The sequence below is a fragment of the Pelobates fuscus genome, chromosome 11 (genome assembly GCF_036172605.1).
Source record: "Pelobates fuscus isolate aPelFus1 chromosome 11, aPelFus1.pri, whole genome shotgun sequence".
In the NCBI taxonomy this organism is placed as follows: domain Eukaryota; kingdom Metazoa; phylum Chordata; class Amphibia; order Anura; family Pelobatidae; genus Pelobates; species Pelobates fuscus.
The window spans coordinates 98,088,114-98,107,709 of record NC_086327.1 but is presented as its reverse complement, the minus strand read 5'-3'; the positions used below and the strand labels follow the sequence as shown (position 1 = coordinate 98,107,709).

Below are 19,596 nucleotides of genomic sequence, written 5' to 3'. Positions count from 1 at the left end.
TTTAATGAAGAAGTGAGTTTTCAAAGATTTTTTGAAGGAGTGGAGAATAGGTGAAAGTCTGATTGAGGAGGGAAGGGAGTTCCACAGAATAGATGCAGCCCTGGAGAAGTCTTGAAGGCGAGCGTCAGAGGTGGGGATCCGGGCAAAGAATAGGCGTAGGTCTTGGGCTGAGCGCAGGGGTCTCGACGGGACATACTTGTGTATGAGGCAGGATAGGTATGTTGGAGCAGCATTATGTAGGGATTTGTAAGCAAGCGCCAGAATTTTAAATTGGGCCCTATATCTAACTGGAAGCCAATGCAGGGACTGACAGAGCGTGGAGGCGTGGGAGGTGCGACCGGACAGGAAAGTAAGCCTCGCAGCCGTATTCTTTATAGATTGCAGTGGTGCAAGCGAGGAACATGTAAGACCGGTGAGAAGGGGATTGCTGTAGTCGAGGCGAGAGAGAACAACAGTATGAACCAGTATCTTAGCCGCGTCCGGCGTTAGATATGGGCGGATGCGCGCTATGTTCTTGAGTTGGAAGCGACAGGATTTGACTATCGATTGGACATGGGGAGTAAAAGAGAGGTCAGAATCAAAAAGAACCCCAAGGCAGCGAGCCTGTGAGGTAGAGGTGATAGTAGCGCCGTTGACTTGGATGGAGACAGACACAGGAGTAGCAGCACTTGAGGGAGGAAAAACTAGAAGTTCTGTTTTGGACAGGTTGAGTTTAAGAAGGTGAGCAGCCATCCAGTTGGAAATAGCAGAGAGGCAGTCAGAAACACGAGTCAAGGTGGGCGGAGAGAGATCAGGGGAGCACAGGTAGATTTGTGTGTCATCTGCATATAAATGATATAGCTTGAATGTGAGCACACACTTTGACGAAATATCACTCAGATCCCTTTGGTGGTTCGGGAACGCCATTCGAATGAAGTTTTGACCAGTCAGCCACGAGGCGATGCCCCAAAACAGTTCCAGAGAAAACAAGGCAACGACCAGTCATCTTTCAGGGGTTCTCGCATGAACACTGACGAAGGCTCCCCCTGTTCGGTAGTTAATGCCTCCCGAACGCCGTTCTCATAACTGTTCTCATAACTGTTCGGGAAGTTGGATGGGTTTACCGGGTGTTATCAGGCAAGGCCTTAAAATGTAACTATCAGAGCACTCTTATTGGTAGGCTTGGAATCCAACCAATCAGAGTGCTCTGAATTATTTTACACAGCGTGGGAAAATTCCAAAGAACTTTCCCAGGCTGTGTAAAATGACTAAGAGCACTCTGATTGGTTAGAAAATTGGTTGGTATAGCAGTGGTATAGCAGTGACGTGTGTATACTGTAGTTGAGTGTGTATATAGTTAGTGTGTGTGGCAGTGTGTGCCATTGTGTGTACACTGTGTTTGAGTGTATTTGTGGATGTATAAAGTTAGTTCGTGGCAGTGTGTGCCATTTTTTATACTGTGTTTGAGAGAATGTGGCAGTGTGTGTATACTGTGGGGGACAGGGGGGAGGACAATAGGTCCCCCATTGTCTTTTAGGGCCGCCACCCACCGCTCATGGGTGGGGGCTGGGGGGAGGGCAATAGGTCCCCCATTTTTCCCTTTTCCATTTAGGGCCCCCCCCCGCCACTCATGGGTGGGGGCCGGGGGGGAGGGCAATAGGTCCCCCCTATTGTCTTTAAGGGCCCCAACATGCCGCTCATGGGTGGGGGCCAGGGGGGAGGACAATAGGTCCACCCTATTGTCTTTTAGGGCACCCACCCACCACTCATGGGTAGAGGCCAGGGGGAGGACAATAGGTATTTTAGGGCCCCCACCCACCACTCATGGGTGGAGGCCGGAGGGAGGGCAATAGTTCCCCCCTTTTTTCCCTTTTTCAATAGGCCCCCCCATTGTCTTTTAGGGCCCCCACCTGACGCTCATTGGTGGGGGCCAGGGCGAAGAATAATAGCTCCCCCCCATATTGTCTTTTAGGGCCCCCACCCAGCAATTGGTGAGGACCAAGGAGGACCCTATGTCGCCCGTTTAGTTGAATAGGCCCCACTCGCTGGTCACGGGTGGGGGCTCGGAGGAACACTATCCCCCTCCTGCTAGTTTAGAGATGCCCCACCGTGGGGCCATTTATTGGGGGGGAGGCGGGTGCTTCATTTATTTTTTATAACAGTGAGCATCCACAGGCTAGACATGCCCCTACTCTTGATTTAGCGAGTAGGGGCAGATTAATTACTAATAATCTTTACTTGGTATTAGCTGGCTGAATGGTAGATAGCTCCCTGATACTGTGGGAATTAGGGCGCTATCTACTAAGCAGCTGCAATATGCAGCTGCAGCACGGATCGAAATGTAATTCATTTGAATGAAATTTTGAACCAACCTAAAAGTACTGATTGTCGTCAGTTTCGCCAGCGTTCTGGCTAAATGACAGGACGTTCGGGAAAAGTGAAAGGAGTCATCGCAAGATCACGTAGGAAAGGTGAGAATTGTGGGGAAATTTCTCTGACCACAGGAAATGGAGCACACTTTGCTCCTCCGCTGGTTATAGCTGGTCAGGCGTAGGAAATATACATAAAACAAAATAGACCCTACTTTGTCTTATGTTTTAAAGAAAACTGGAGCAGACTGAAAGAAATGAAGAACAGATCCTGAGAGAGGAAGAGAAGAGGAAGCGATTAGGGAAAGGTTACTTTGGCATGAGAGTGCCAATTTAAGTAGCCAAGCTGTTTGAGAATGGTTTGTGAACTCATCTGGAGTCCACCAGGAGCTGGCAGCTGGCAGCACACAAGGAGTTTCTACTGGCAGCACGCCAGTAGCTCCTGCATTTAACTAATCATGGTATAAATCATTGGCTCAGAACAATCAGCTGAGCCTCTTATCCAAAGAGCCAGCCCGCATAGCAGGGCTTAGCTCTGTGGAGCTAACAGAAGCTCCTTACAAGAACTTCCAACTCCATTGGGAGAAGGTGCATGCTGGACCCCAGCCAAGTGGTCTCAAATGCTTTGACTGTTCACACTGGGAGGGCTCCAGGAAACTCCTGGCACCAGTTATGGTATTGTGAGTGTTCCTCGATACTTTGATAACATTTTAACTTTAAAATAAGATTTTTAAATTAGGGCATAGAGCTTGGTGAAGGAATAGATCTTTCTTAGAAATCAATGTAGCAGTTTATCATGTTATTATTAAAGATGTGAATGGTAAGTTTCACTGAAAAGGTCTAAAGTTGCAGATCATGGGTTAAACGCACAGCGTGAGGTAAGGAATTCCAGAGAAACTATGCAGTGTGAGAGAAATGTTAGGACTAGGAAGACGTATTGAGAGAGGAACACAGCTAGTTTATTTATGAAATTTATGAAACATCGAATCATTGTAAATTGATTTCCAAACTTGAAAATTTAGAAGAAAATAGCCAAAACTGCTACTATTGTGAATAATTTTTCAAAAATCATAATCTTTAGCCTAAATTTTGCAATTCACTACATTTTGGCACTTAGAAAAAAAACAAAACGGAATGTCTTTTTTTTCATGTTCTCTACTCAAAACTTCATCCATAAGATGTTACTGTGCATCTTTTTAGATGCAGAATAATGATGTATAGCAGTTTCTACTAATACCTTTTTTTTATTAGAAACAGACATTTGTAGTGACGCGCTTTCGGGAGTTCTTCTCTTTATCAAGCCTAAAACCTATTTCTTAAAAAAATGACCTTGATAGAGAAAAAGTACTGATTTGGAAAAATTATCTACAATAGCTTTGCTATTTTCTCCCAAAATTTCCAATATGGTACTCAATTCAGTACAATTCGATGTTTTACAAATAAACCCTATAACAGGGTTATTCACTAATATGTGAATTTAAAATGTATTTAAAATAATTTCAAATTTTAGATTATAAAAATAAAAAATCTCCATGTCAGCTATGGTTTCAGTTAGACAATTTCAGCCTTAAACTTTAAATTCTGAATTCACTTTGAAATCCTTACAATTTCCGCTTAAGTGAATTACCGCGACATTTAAAATCTTGAATTTGTTTGTGGTCAAAAATCATTGACGTTCGTGGAAATGTTGGTGCACTGGGTGGGTCAAGTGCCATGATGCTGCAACTTATTGCAAGTTCAATAAATTATGCTTGTGTGTTCTGAAATCCAGCCATGCTTACTAAAACACGAATTCTAAACATGTGCGGTGATTATGTTTGCGACCGAGTAACAAACAATTCTAGCTTTGTGATTTTGAGGGATAAACATTAGGGTAACAGGTAGTATTTATGACTACTTTCACTAAGTAGCTTTCACTTAGTAAGCTTTTGTAGCTCAAGAACCTATTGAAATTGCAGGTTTGACGAGTCTTTCATCCTTTAGAGGTCACTAATGGCTCATTCTCCTTGGTACACAACAAGGAAGTGCAACATGATGAAAGGTTATTTACTAACAGGGTTATTTAATGAAGTGATTTTCCCATTTATGGCCATATGAAAGCACAGCTGACTGTTGACCAGATTAAGCACCATAATAATTGACTTTTGAGCAGTTTGGGCACCATAACAACTTCATTAGAAATCGTTATGATGCCAGGAGGCCCCAGGAACTAACTATTCATGAACGGTTTAACCCCAAAGTCTGCATTCCAGCGCCGGATTGCTCTGCCCCCTGTCTTTCTGCTTTTTTAACCAAAGGCTCAGCAAGTAAGTACCTTTTTTATGATTGGGGGAGCCATTGCTTGGCTTAGAGTGTCATCTGACCACTCTAAGCCAATCGGCGGCACTACTGCTCGTGGCTGCCTGAGCCTTCCATTATTTAGGATTTCCGAAAGTGGAAGGGAGGCCGAGCTATTCGGCGGTGGAACACAGATTTTGGGGGGAGGTGAGCTAGCGCCAGGGACTTCATGGCACCATAGCAACCTAATTTCGATGAAGTTGTTATGGTGCCCAAACTGGTCATTTAAATTCTAAATTTACTCTGTGAAGTTAGAATTGTCAGGAATTTCAAGTGGATTCAAAGTGAATTTCAAATTTAAGGTGAAAATTCTTCAAGTCAGATATGATTTCAGCTTGTCTATTTTGGCCTTAACTTTGAAATTCACATTGGATTCCTGACAAAACTCACAAATCAGCACTATGAGATAATTCACTGATGCCTAGTACTGTATAGTGATATTTAGGTCCCAGGCAGCTGAGGGTAAATCCTGCAAGGGCATCCAGATATATTGGTATAACAGTAGGTTTGCTAGTTGGTAGCTCCCTGCTGTCTGTAATGCTTAAATTCAGTTATACAGGCATACGGTCCGTCCTGGAGTATATGGTTACGTATGTCTGTGTGTGTTTGTTCTAGTGTGTCATTGTATAACTTGTATGTGAGTTTATGGCTATTTGTGTTTATACCATATGTATGACTGTGTAAGAGCGTTTGGCTTCATGTGTATGTATGTATATCTGTATGTGTGTCTATTTGTGTATGTGTGTTTGGCTATTTGCATTGTGCGTGTGGCTCTCTGCGTTGTAAAAAAAAATAAAAAACCTAATCAAAAAAGATTAAATATGATAAAAATGCTTTATATACGCGCAGACATATGTTTCTGTGTGTGAGTGTATGCAAATGTCTGTGTGTTTGTTTGTGTATGTCTGTGTATGCTTGTAGCAGAGTGTGTGTATAATAGTGTGTGTATACTGTGTCTGTGTGTATTGTTTCTGGGTTGGTAGCAGTTTGTGCACTATATCTGACTGTACATGTAATATTGTTTATGTGTGTCACTATATGTATACTGTTTCTGTTTGTATGTTTTGTAGAGTATGTATACTCTGCCTTGGCGAGTATGTGTATAACAGTGTGTAACAGTCTTGTGTTTGTGGCAGTGTGTATTCTGTGCCTGAGTGTGTGTATAACAGTGTGTGCTTTTATGTTTATACAGTATATAGTAGTATATATCACTGTGTGTACACTTGAATGTGTGTCTATTAGTAGCAGGTGTATAGCAGTGACGTGTGTACACTGTAGTTGAGTGTGTATATAGTTAGTGTGTGTGGCAGTGTGTGCCATTGTGTGTACACTGTGTTTGAGTGTATTTGTGTATGTATAAAGTTAGTGCGTGGCAGTGTGTGCCATTTTTATACAGTGTTTGAGAGAATGTGGCAGTGTGTGTATACTGTGCACCATTATGTGTATAATGTGTGTGTGTAGCAATGTCTGTCAGTGTGTATACTTTGAGTGGGGTGTGTGTAGTATTGTGTGTAGAAAGTAGTGAGTGCACCTGCCAAATATAATACAAGGTGGTCCTTCTGGTTCCTGTTCTTTCCTTACTCTCCCTCGTCCTCAGCAGCTGCCCCAGACCACGTGTACGGTGTGAGGGGGCAGAATCAGGCAGACATTAGGCTCTCTCAGACAGAACACCGCACTCTTTAGAGTCTGAGAGTATATGCATTGCTGGTATTTTATCAATGTGCTGGTAAAATACTGGCGGTGGCAACTGTACTAATGTGTCTCATAACCAGATACATACTTGTGAGAGTTTTAACCACCCTTACCATGTGTGACTCATAACTCTATTTACTGCCTAACCCTCTCCTTATTCCTTGTGTGTTTCTTTACCGACCCGAAATCAGAGTGGTCGGCTAACACTCTCAGCCAATGTATGGTGCCTGTTTTCGCTAACAACTCCACGGCATCACATCTCCACAGCAGCAGGGAGACTCAGATCGGCGGGGACACATTTAAGAGGGCAAACCATTACTAAACTATTTACCCCATTACCGGGGACTAAGCCAGGGTGCTCCTGGCTCCATAACTACTAAAGCGGACTGTAGTTGTTATAAAGCCTGGAGTAACCCTTTATTAAACAAATACACCGATACCTTCAAATATTATATAACCTAGTATTTTACATAGTTACATAGTTACATAGTTAGATAGCTGAAAAGAGACTTGCGTCCATCAAGTTCAGCCTTCCTCACACCTGTTTTTTGCTGTTGATCCAAAAGAGAAAAAAAAAACAAAAAAAAAAAAAAACCCCAGTTTGAAGCACAATTTTGCAACAAGCTAGGACAAAAAATTCCTTATTGACCCCAGAATGGCAGTCAGATTTATCCTTGAATCAAGCAGTTATTACCCTACATTGAAAGATTATTATCCCGTTGTTCCCCATTTCTGCTAACTATCTCCATCTTGCCATAGCACTTTGATTTCCTAGAACGTTCTACTCACAGAACCTCCCTGTCTATTCGCGCCCATAAATTGCCTGTATTGCCCTGGGCAGGGATAGGCAACCTTTGGCACTCCAGATGTTGGCTAGGGCATGCAACACACAGAACCAAAAGTGGTTCACTTAAAAGAAATAAATGAATGAGAGACGCAACTTTTCCAGCGTCAAAACTCAACATTTTTATTATTGTCATATTGTACTTTTTCCACAATTCTTCATAGCATAGTTGCAGCTTGTATATAAACAAGAGTTCCGCTTTCAAAATGCTGTGTGATAGTGTCATTGGCAGTAGAGCATTTAACACAGTAAAACCTCTCTATACAATGCATGATTCTATCAGCCAAACAATCGGTCTCCTAGCAATGGAGACCTAAAGCCAATCCCTGTTTCACCCTGACATTCCTTTACGTGAAAGAATAAAAAGCATTAGTGTGAAGATGAAAAAGTTGCAACACGTGGTAATTACTTTGCACTTAATGAGACTGGCTGTGACTGGCCTTACAGTTGCTCTCCGTCACACGGCTAAAAGAGACAGTTCTTAAGTCACTAGCTTTCTACGGACTCCCAAGATCACTGTCTGTTTGGGACTGAAAAGATTCAATCCACGGTAAGAGAACAGCTTCTGAGGTTAAAATATCTACTGCCTACAGTTAAGAATAATGCTCTGTTTCTGGCAGATGAACTATTTCACACAGGGCTTTTGACTAAAGTGAAAATTGCAATGAATTTGCAGTTAATTTCAAATGTAAGGCCAAAGTAGCCAAACTGAGAACAGAACTGACTTAGAGAATTGTTCTAGTTTGGCTATTTTTTTACTACATTTTTTAATTCACTTTGAATTCCTGGCAATACCCACATTTGTGAACAACCATTTAGAATTGAAAACATTTAGTTCATTTAATCCTGTTGTGACATTTTTAATTCTGATAATATTAACGCTGGCTAGTGTTCTCAAATCCATCCTATTTTCCCGGACAGATATCACCTATGCAAATAGACTGACAACACAGGAAAAGTGCTTCCCCACATGATGTAGGATTCAAATGCTGCAAGTAGTAAATAATTTCATTTAGAAAGAAGAGTACTGCAGCATATGCATGCTACATACTACAGTGCCACTGCCTGTGATTATGAAGAATGGTCCCAGAAAACAGAAGTCTGGCAACTCTAATTTTGGCAGTGCCAAAGCAAAGTCCTGTGCACTGGTTGTCAATTTTTTTCTTGCCGACTACCACAAGGTAGCCGACTAAATGCAAAATGCACAAACAAACCAATACAGAGTGTAATAGGTAGCAAGAATAAATGTAATTGCTGTTTGTCTACCTCAGTAAAGGTGTAGATTAATGTCATAGTATTTTGTAAGTTCATAATGTTCTTTTCTAACTGGCTTACCTCTTTGGGCGCCAGTAAAAGTGGTTTTACAATGCGCATCTTGCCTCTATTTAAGATTAGTGTATAGTATTAAGAAAGATTTGCATATATATGAAACCTATATGGTCTACAGCAGGACTGCCCAAAAGGTAGATCCCCAGATGTGGTAAAACAACAACTCCCATGATGCTTTGCATGCATTTAGAATGACAAAGCATCATGGAAGCTGGTCTACAGTAATATTTAGCTTCACTATGTGTGTTAGCTAATTACTAAATGTAGGTTTTTTTTATATTCTGTCTACGTGTGTTCATCTATAATGTTTACGGGGGCCTGGCAAGCAGCTGCTTACGGGTTCCCATTTCACACGGTCAGGGCTGCCATCAGAAATTTTGGGGCCCCTGACAAAGCACAAGGTCTGGGCCCCCCCCCCTCGCCCCCTCCCTCCCGGGCCCGCCCATGCCCTACCTAGTCCGCTGACAATGATGCAGGACTGAATGTGGTGTGTATAGTGGAAGTGAATTAGAATGTGTGTAATGGATGTAGTGTTTGTGTGTATTAGATACTGTTTGTGCAGTGAATGCAGAGTGTGTGTTTGTGTAGCGGATGCAGTGTGTATAGTGAAAGCAGAGTGTGTTTGAGTAGTGGATGTAGTGTGTGTTTGTGTAGTGGATGTAGTGTTTGTATGTACTAGATGAAATGTGTTTAGTGGATGCAGTGTCTGTAGTGGATGTAGTGTGTGTATTAGACGCAGTGTCTGTGTATAGTGAATGCAGAGTGTTTCAATTTGTGGTGGATGTAGTGTGTGTACTGTGAATACAGGAGGTTTGTGCAGTGGATGCTGTGTGTACAGTTGATGCAGAGTGTATGTTAGTGTAGTGAATGCAGAGTGTGTGTCAGTATAGTTAATGCAGAGTGTGTGTCAGTATAGTGAATGCAGAGTGTGTGTCAGTATAGTGAATGCAGAGTGTGTGTCAGTATAGTGAATGCAGAGTGTGTGTCAGTATAGTGAATGCAGAGTGTGTTAGTGTGTAATAAATGCAGAGTGTGTGTTAGTGTGTAATAAATGCAGAGTGTGTGTTAGGGTGTAGAGAATGCAGAGTGTGTCAGTGTACATTTGTAGTGAATGCAGAGAGTGTGTTAGTGTGTAGTGAATGCAGAGAGTGTGTTAATGTGTAGTGAATGCAGAGAGTGTGTTAATGTGTAGTGAATGCAGAGAGTGTGTTAGTGTGTAGCAGATGCAGAGAGTGTGTTAATGTGTAGCGAATGCAGAGTGTGTGTCAGTATAGTTGATGCAGTGAGTATGTTAGTGTGTAGTGTATGCAGAGTGCATGTTGTGTTAGTGAATGCAGTGTGTGTATTGTATTAGTGTATGCAGTGTGTGTTGTATTAGTGTATGCAGCATGTGTGTTGTATTAGTGTATGCAGTGTGTGTTGTGTTAGTGTATGCAGTGTGTGTGTTGTATTAGTGTATGCAGTGTTTGTTAGTGTATGCAGTGTGTGTTGTGTTAGTGTATGCAGTGTGTGTGTTGTGTTAGTGAATGCAGTGTGTGTTGTGTTAGTGAATGCAGTGTGTGTGTGTGTTGTGTCAGTGTATGCAGTGTGTGTTGTATTAGTGTATGCAGCGTGTGTTGTATTAGTGTATGCAGCGTGTGTGTTGTATTAGTGTATGCAGTGTTTGTTAGTGTATGCAGTGTGTGTTGTGTTAGTGTATGCAGTGTGTGTGTTGTGTTAGTGTATGCAGTGTGTGTGTGTTGTGTTAGTGTATGCAGTGTGTTGTGTTAGTGTATGTAGTGTGTGTGTGTGTTGTGTTAGTGTATGCAGTGTGTGTTGTGTTGGTGTATGTAGTGTGTGTGTTGTGTTAGGTTATGTAGTGTGTCAGTGTATGTAGTGTGTGTGTTGTGTTAGTGTATGTAGTGTGTGTGTGTGTGTTGTGTTAGTGTATGTAGTGTGTGTGTGTGTTGTGTTAGTGTATGTAGTGTGTGTGTGTTGTGTTAGTGTATGTAGTGTGTGTGTGTTGTGTTAGTGTATGTAGTGTGTGTGTTGTGTTAGTGTATGTAGTGTGTGTGTGTTGTGTTAGTGTATGTAGTGTGTGTGTTGTGTTAGTGTATGTAATGTGTGTGTTGTGTTAGTGTATGTAATGTGTGTGTTGTGTTAGTGTATGTAGTGTGTGTTGTGTTGGTGTATGCAGTGTGTGTTGTGTTGGTGTATGCAGTGTGTGTTGTGTTGGTGTATGTAGTGTGTGTGTTGTGTTAGTGTTTGTAGTCTGTCAGTGTATGTAGTGTGTGTGTTGTGTTAGTGTGTATGTAGTGTGTGTGTTGTGTTAGTGTATGTAGTGTGTGTGTTGTGTTAGTGTATGCAGTGTGTGTTGTATTAGTGTATGCAGCGTGTGTTGTATTAGTGTATGCAGTGTGTGTGTTGTATTAGTGTATGCAGTGTTAGTGTATGCAGTGTGTGTTGTGTTGGTGTATGCAGTGTGTGTGTTGTGTTAGTGTATGCAGTGTGTGTGTGTTGGGTTAGTGTATGCAGTGTGTGTGTGTGTTGTGTTAGTGTATGTAGTGTGTGTGTGTGTTGTGTTAGTGTATGCAGTGTGTGTTGTGTTGGTGTATGCAGTGTGTGTGTTGTGTCGGTGTATGTAGTGTGTGTGTTGTGTTAGGTTATGTAGTGTGTCAGTGTATGTAGTATGTGTGTGTTGTGTTAGTGTATGTAGTGTGTGTGTTGTGTTAGTGTGTGTAGTGTGTGTGTTGTTTTAGTGTATGTAGTGTGTGTGTTGTGTTAGTGTATGTAGTGTGTGTTGTGTTAGTGTATGTAGTGTGTGTGTTGTGTTAGTGTATGTAGTGTGTGTGTTGTGTTAGTGTATGCAGTGTGTGTTGTGTTAGTGTATGCAGTGTGTGTTGTGTTGTGTATGCAGTGTGTGTTGTGTTGGTGTATGCAGTGTGTGTTGTGTCGGTGTATGCAGTGTGTGTGTTGTGTCGGTGTATGTAGTGTGTGTGTTGTGTTAGTGTATGTAGTGTGTCAGTGTATGTAGTGTGTGTGTTGTGTTAGTGTGTATGTAGTGTGTGTGTGTTGTGTTAGTGTATGTAGTGTGTGTGTTGTGTTAGTGTATGCAGTGTGTGTGTGTCAGTGTATGTAGAGAGTGTGTGTGTGTCAGTGTATGTAGTGTGTGTCAGTGTATGTAGTGTGTGTGTGTTGTGTCAGTGTGTGTAGTGTGTGTGTGTGTTGTGTCAGTGTGTGTAGTGTGGGTGTGTGTGTGTGTGTAAATCTGGGGGGGAGGGGGAGGGGGAGGAATGGGCATTTTCACAGAATTTTTTTTTACACATTTAAATTTAATTACATTGTTTCTCCCCCCTCCCTGCTTACCTTTGTCCAGGGAGGGGGGAGATTCCATCCCTGGTGGTCCGGTGGGGGCCCCCGGCTCCCTGCTACCGCAGAGGGGGCCCAGGCAGCACACAGCTTCTCCTCTCTTCTCTCCTCCAATAACTCTCGCGAGACCCGCGGAGCGTTGCCATGGCAACCGGGTCTCGCGAGAGTTATAGCAGGGAGGAGAAGAGAAGAGGCTGTGTGCTGCCTGGGCCCCCTCTGCGGTAACAGGGAGCCGGGGGCCCGCGGCTGCACACATAGATAGCGATATTCGCTATCTATGTGTGCAGAGAAAGAAAGTGGGGCCCAGGACTGCCAGAGCAGTCCGGGCCCCCCAGGGCCGCCGGGCCCGTGACAACAGTCATGGTTGTCACCCCCTGATGGCGGCCCTGGTTGTCACCCCCTGATGGCGGCCCTGCACACGGTTCCCATATAATCTACCTTCTCCTTCTTTCCTCCATGCTTCATTGAGACTCTGGTACCAGCCATTCTGTACCTTCCTTTCAAATACCGTTAGTATCTCTTTACCCTAATAGTACTCCCCCTCATTTCCTTTCTATTAGTCCCCTTACATTCTCTCTTTCATTTATACCACTCCCCTTAACATTAAATTTTACTTTATGCCATTTATCCTAAACTATTACACCCTTTCTGCCAGTCCTCCTCTACCTTTTAATGCCATGCTCTAATGATTTATTACATTTACATACATCGCAAGTGTCCCTATTTAGGAGACATAGTCCCTATTTTGGGAATTCCTCTGTCCCTCTTTTCTATCCTAATGTCCCTATTTTTAGGAGCACAATATAGTTGGTGTGTCTGAGTGTATAACAGAGCTCCACAGCAATAATACTCCCAGTAATGTGTCTGAGTGTATAACAGAGCTCCACAGCAATAATACTCCCAGTAATGTGTCTGAGTGTATAACAGAACTCCACAGCAATAATACTCCAAGTAATGTGTCTGAGTGTATAACAGAACTCCACAGCAATAATACTCCAAGTAATGTGTCTGAGTGTATAACAGAGCTCCACAGCAATAATACTCCCAGTAATGTGTGTGAGTGTATAACAGAACCCCACAGCAATAATACTCCAAGTAATGTTTGAGTGTATAACAGAGCTCCACAGCAATAATACTACCAGTAATGTGTGTAAGTGTATAACAGAACTCCACAGCAATAATACTCCAAGTAATGTGTCTGAGTGTATAACAGAGCTCCACAGCAATAATACTCCCAGTAATGTATCTGAGTGTATAACAGAGCTCCACAGCAATAATACTCCCAGTAATGTGTCTGAGTGTATAACAGAGCTCCACAGCAATAATTCTCCCAGTAATGTGTGAGTGTATAACAGAGCTCCACAGTAATAATACTCCCAGTAATGTATCTGAGTGTATAACAGAGCTCCACAGCAATAATACTCCCAGTAATGTGTCTGAGTGTATAACAGAGCTCCACAGCAATAATACTCCAAGTAATGTGTCTGAGTGTATAACAGAGCTCCACAGCAATAATACTCCAAGTAATGTGTCTGAGTGTAACACAGAGCTCCACAGCAATAATACTCCCAGTAATGTGTCTGAGTGTATAACAGAGCTCCACAGCAATAATTCTCCCAGTAATGTGTGAGTGTATAACAGAGCTCCACAGTAATAATACTCCCAGTAATGTATCTGAGTGTATAACAGAGCTCCACAGCAATAATACTCCCAGTAATGTGTCTGAGTGTATAACAGAGCTCTACAGCAATAATACTCCCAGTAATGTGTGAGTGTATAACAGAGCTCCACAGCAATAATACTCCCAGTAATGTATCTGAGTGTATAACAGAGCTCTACAGCAATAATACTCCCAGTAATGTGTCTGAGTGTATAACAGAGCTCCCCAGCAATAATACTACCAATAATGTGTGAGTGTATAACAGAGCTCCACAGCAATAATACCTCCAGTAATGTATCTACGTGTATAACAGAGCTCCACAGCAATACGACTCTAAGAAATGTGTTGAGTGTATAACAGAGCTCCACAGCAATAATACTCCCAGTAATGTGTCTGAGTGTATAACAGAGCTCCACAGCAATAATACTCCCAGTAATGTCTTGAGTGTATAACAGAGCTCCACAGCAATAATACTTCCAGTAATGTATCTGAGTGTATAACAGAGCTCCACAGCAATAATACTCCCAGTAATGTGTCTGAGTGTATAACAGAGCTCTACAGCAATAATACTCCCAGTAATGTGTGAGTGTATAACAGAGCTCCACAGCAATAATACTCCCAGTAATGTATCTGAGTGTATAACAGAGCTCTACAGCAATAATACTCCCAGTAATGTGTCTGAGTGTATAACAGAGCTCCCCAGCAATAATACTACCAATAATGTGTGAGTGTATAACAGAGCTCCACAGCAATAATACCTCCAGTAATGTATCTACGTGTATAACAGAGCTCCACAGCAATACGACTCTAAGAAATGTGTTGAGTGTATAACAGAGCTCCACAGCAATAATACTCCCAGTAATGTGTCTGAGTGTATAACAGAGCTCCACAGCAATAATACTCCCAGTAATGTCTTGAGTGTATAACAGAGCTCCACAGCAATAATACTTCCAGTAATGTGTGAGTGTATAGCAGAGCTCCACAGCAATAATACTCCCAGTAATGTATCTGAGTGTATAACAGAGCTCCACAGCAATAATACTCCCAGTAATGTGTGAGTGTATAACAGAGCTCCACAGCAATAATACTCCCAGTAATGTATCTAAGTGTATAACAGAGCTCCACAGCAATACGACTCCCAGTAATGTGTCTGAGTGTATAACAGAGCTCCACAGCAATAATACTCCCAGTAATGTATCTTCAAACTCCAATAAATATGTTTAGATATCAGACTGTAAATACGATACATTATTTTTGCTCTAAATTAAATTTTAGTCGCAAAACGTGCTCACACCCATAAAATTAAACCCCGACTCACACCCATAAAATTAAAGTGTCCCTCGCTCCTCACAAAGTCGTTTTTGATTTTCCCTGCTTGGGGACACTTCCTTGCTCTCTATTATCCTGACCTTGGTTTGTTTAATTGTATTACTGATTCTCTTTTCTCCCCTGACCTCGATTTGTTCTAGTTTAATCTCTCCTCTAGGCATTTTGTCAATCTTGGTATTTGCATTATACTGGCCACCTCTAAGTAATACTCTTCTCTTTTGTTTCATTTTGGTACGATTAGAGGTAGGCAACCTTTGGCATTACAGTCATAATGCGAAGAAAGCACCAGGGGAGATTAGTTCACAACATATGGAGTGCCGTAGGTTGCATACCCCTGAACTAGATTTTGTACCAAGATCAGACGTATTCCTGACAGTATTCCTCACAGGATGGTTACAAAGTATCTATTCAGATAGGTCTTTTCAATACTTATCTACTAAACTCTGACACAGCTTTCTGTTCTGTGTTGAACACAGTGGTGAGTGGTTCATTGTAAAGCGCTATGGAATTTGTTGGCGCTATATAAATATAATAATAATAATAATTTACTTGATGCCATGAAATACCAAGGATTCAGGAAGCTAATTTCCAGCTTTTGTTCTCCCACCTTTTTGGTCTGCCCATATTTTTGTAATTTCACACCTGCTGTATATGTTTTTTGCATTGTTTACCATGTGTGTTAGTTTTGATAAAATTTTATAAAGCCAGATTTTTGTTACCCAGGAATACACACAATTTTTGGGGTTGTAGCGTAAGATAAAAGTAATAAAAAGTAATTATAATCAAAAATGCTAAAAGTCCAGTATTTAAAAATTAAAGGGACTCTCCAGGGAGGCAATTTTACTCACCTGGTTCCAGCGCCGGGAGCCTCGAGAAGCCGCGCCCCCTATTTTGTAAAAATGACGAAATAGGCGGGCGCAAGCAGGGAGCAATCAGACACTTCCATTTGGAAGCGTCATTGCTCCCTTGAGCGCATGCGCGGCTTCGCTGCACATGCGCACATACTTCAGAGAGCGGCATGAATGCGGTGTGCGCGGCCGCGAGCTGAGCTGAGTGACAGCTCAGCTCGCGGTCTTTGCCCGCCCCCCTTCTCCGCTGACAAGCTGGAGAGAGAAGGCGCGCACACAGTGCCTTCTCTCTCCTGAACACGTCAGACGTATTTTCAAACGTCTGACGTGTACAGGGCCTTTTTAGGGCCCTGCGTGATAGGAAGTCCCTCTGGTGGCCGTCTGAGTGACGGCCACTGGAGGTATTCCTATCAATCAATGTAAACACTGTATTTTCTCTGAAAATACAGTGTTTACATTAGATTGCCTGCAGGGAGCTATAGATCTCACCTGAACAACTACATTAAGCTGTAGTTGTTCAGGTGACTATAGTGTCCCTTTAAATAAAACAAGAGATAAAAATATCCAAACTTTGAGGTACAGCAAATGTTATAATCAGGACCTTATATCCATTGCTTTCTTGTGGGAATCAGGAGACTTACGGCTTCTTCAATCCATTTAACTATAAAAAGAAGAAGAAGAAAAATATAGTGTACTATGTCACAGAAATGTGATAGGTAGCGTACAGTACTTAATAGTCCTACTCACATATTTTAGAGCTAATACAAGCTCTGGTGTAATTCGAATTCAGTGGCGTTGATCCCCCACTGGAAGGATATAGGTGACGGTATTTTCAACAGATTTCTCAGAGATAGGTATCCCAAAAGAAAAGAGACAAGGCAAGATAGTGCTCTTTGTATACAACCAATATGGAATAGACAGTAAAAATTGGTCTTATACTCACATTTAATTAAACAGGTATAATGGTATAATCCCCACCTGGGATTCTGTGGTGAGTTGTTCTCCAAAGACGTACATAGGTGACCAGGATGAAAATAAATAAATAAATAAATATTTAAAAAAGGTATATAGCACAGGATGATAAAAATGGCCAATATTTCTTTAATAATGAAATAGTTATTAAAAACAAACAAAACACATTTCGCCAACACAGGGCTTCATCAAGGGGTGCTGGAGTTCACATTAGGACGAGTAGGCACATGCCCACAGGTGCTTGTTTTCAGCACTAAATGTCCCTTTTTGAGCATAGATAGGCTGTTGCCGAGAGATAAGTACCAGGAGCCTTGGACATTGGCCTCCGTAGTCTGGTCAACCTTAATAGCTTAGCTATAGAGTTATAGAGAGTATAAGACTGTCCCAGCTCCTCCATTGTCTCTGTGTTAGACTGGAGTGGACAGGAAGAGGAAGGGATCACTTCCATCTGGTCACACAGGAAATGCCTTGCAGGAGGAGCAGGGGAAGTTCACACTGACTGATGCACATTGTATAACTAATCCTGCAGCTCTGAGTGACCTACAGTAGACATAGTAGGGTAATAGCCCTTCAAACTCCAGAACTCAAAGCCTAAACCTGAAAATATACTCTACCTTAATCCCGTCTTTAACGCCTCTTAAAAACGAAACAAGCCTTGTTCTCAAATGCTGACTTTAATCTTACTGGAATCCTAAACCCAAACAGCTCTTATACTACAACTGTAACCCCTCTTAGGCTTTTTTCTTCTTAACACTAAACACCTTATATTATCTGTAATCCTCCATGAATTTACACAGCCGCATACACTCACGTCTCCAAATGCCGTACATCCCAAGCAGAGCAGAAATATACACATAAATACATTTACATCAGTCAAATATCAATATGTCCAGGTAATAAATTGCCTTTATTTTGGTTGTGAAGGAGGAGGAACCTTAGAATCTTGTGCCTACATGCACCTGACATTCTACCCTGCTCCAGTGTGTTAAAGAACGTAAAGACAATGGTTTTAAGAGGCAAGTACAATACTTTTATTATGTTTCTATTAATGAGAAAATTAGAAATATCTGATATCTATATTTAAGGTACAACATTAATGATTTGATTCGGTGAATATATAGTCATTGTAACTTGTGAAAACATTTTTTTTTTATATTGTTTCTTCATAGCTATATTGACCTCATGTAGCATGTCAATTATCAAGAGAATTATTTAAAGATGGATGTCTATTCTGGTTTGTACCTGATTCTCTTTTTTTATGAAACATTTTTTGACCAAGAAGCATCTATGCTAATGCTATAGTTCTTTTGTGGATTAAATCAGAGTAATGGAAACTTTAGTCTTTGAAAAGGCAAAACATTTGATTTCGAAATGATATGCAGGATTTGTCATCGACACCAAGATGAAACCCATTAAAACCCATTTATTACCAAGACAGCATACCTAACTCACATGGTTTAGATAGATCACCAGCTGTTTCTATGTTAGAATGAGAAGTAAAAAAAATATGGCAATCCGTGTGATGTAAATCGAGGATTTATCTTGTGTGGGAAGTTGTCTGAGAGTTGATCAGGCAGCATTTGAACACACAAGCTACAAACTCACTCGCAGCTAACAGTTGAGGCTTTCATATAAGAGGTTCTTGCCTCTGGTCACTCCTCAAATTTCTCCCATTGCTACCTAAAAAAAAGACCTCTTGTTTTATGAAATGAATATAGAGAACCTAGTGAAAGACCACTAAAGACAAAAAATTGAAATTCACAATTCACAATTCACCCATGGATAATGGTGATCCAATGTACCTGAATATTCAACATATACTACAAACCAAAATGAAAAGCTTTTTTTTTTTTTTTTTAATATAAAGAAGAAATTTTAATTGTTATATTTTCTCAAATGTATCTGTTTAAGGTACTAAGTGTTAGATATGGGTTATGCCAGTTAATGCACTGGTTTCTTCAAAAGAATTGAAAACAATTTTTTATATATTTTGCGGGTTTCGTTTTTAAATGGACTCTTTTTTTTTGTCCCTTTACTCCACCATAGCTTTTTTTTTTATTTAATTTTTGGATAAACATAAGATAAAGTAATTACTTCTTAAATGTCTTAAATGCCAGAGTGGCCACTATTAAGACATTTAATTTGTGAAGGGGTTAAACAAAAAGTTTTAAAATAGATTGGATATTTAAAAGCGTATATTTAAAAGAAGAAAAACTACCACAACAAGAGGACATAGTGTTAAATTAGAGGGGCAAAGGTTTAAAAATAATATCTGGAAGTATTACTTTACAGAGAGGGTAGTGGATGCATGGAATAGCCTTCCAGCTGAAGTGGTAGAGGTTAACACAGTAAAGGAGTTTAAGCATGCGTGGGATAGGCATAAGGCTATCCTAACTATAAGATAAGGCCAGGGACTAATAACCCCTTCCCGACCGGTGACGGAAATTTTCCGTCAACCTTGTCCTTCAGTTAAGGACCGTTGACGGAAAATTTCCGTCATTTACAAAAGTTAACCCCAGATCGCCGCAATCGCGGCGATCGCGGGGTTAACGGTGCTCCGGTCTGCCTCTGTATTAGAGGCAGACCGGGAGCACCCGATCGGGCTACCCCAGCTCATGTGCCCGCTCTGACAGCATGTCAGAGCGAGCACATGTGCTCAATGTACTTACCTTCCGCCTCCCTGTACTTCCGGGTTCTGTGTAAAGTGCAGGGAGACGGATCTTCACTGATCCTGCCCCCTGGTGGCAAAAAAAAAATTAAAGTTAAATCCCACCCCCCCCTTCCCCTGTTTTAATAAAATTAACCCCTTCCCTGCCAATTGATCACTGACTACAGTGATCAATTGGCAGGGTATACATTTTAATGTCATCTGATTTTTTTTTTTTTACC

At 41.4% G+C, this 19,596-nt stretch overlaps 1 protein-coding gene across 1 annotated transcript in view; it reads left to right on the top strand.

The window, feature by feature from the left end:
- Positions 1-7,625: 7,625 nt before the first annotated feature.
- The window catches only part of LOC134576709 (coiled-coil domain-containing protein 27-like), a 55,080-nt gene continuing 43,109 nt past the window's right edge, over positions 7,626-19,596 (top strand). Inside the window, exon 1 of the mRNA XM_063435423.1 lies at positions 7,626-7,771. The gene's annotated coding sequence lies outside the window, so the exon portion shown is untranslated. The remainder of the gene's footprint in view (positions 7,772-19,596) is intronic.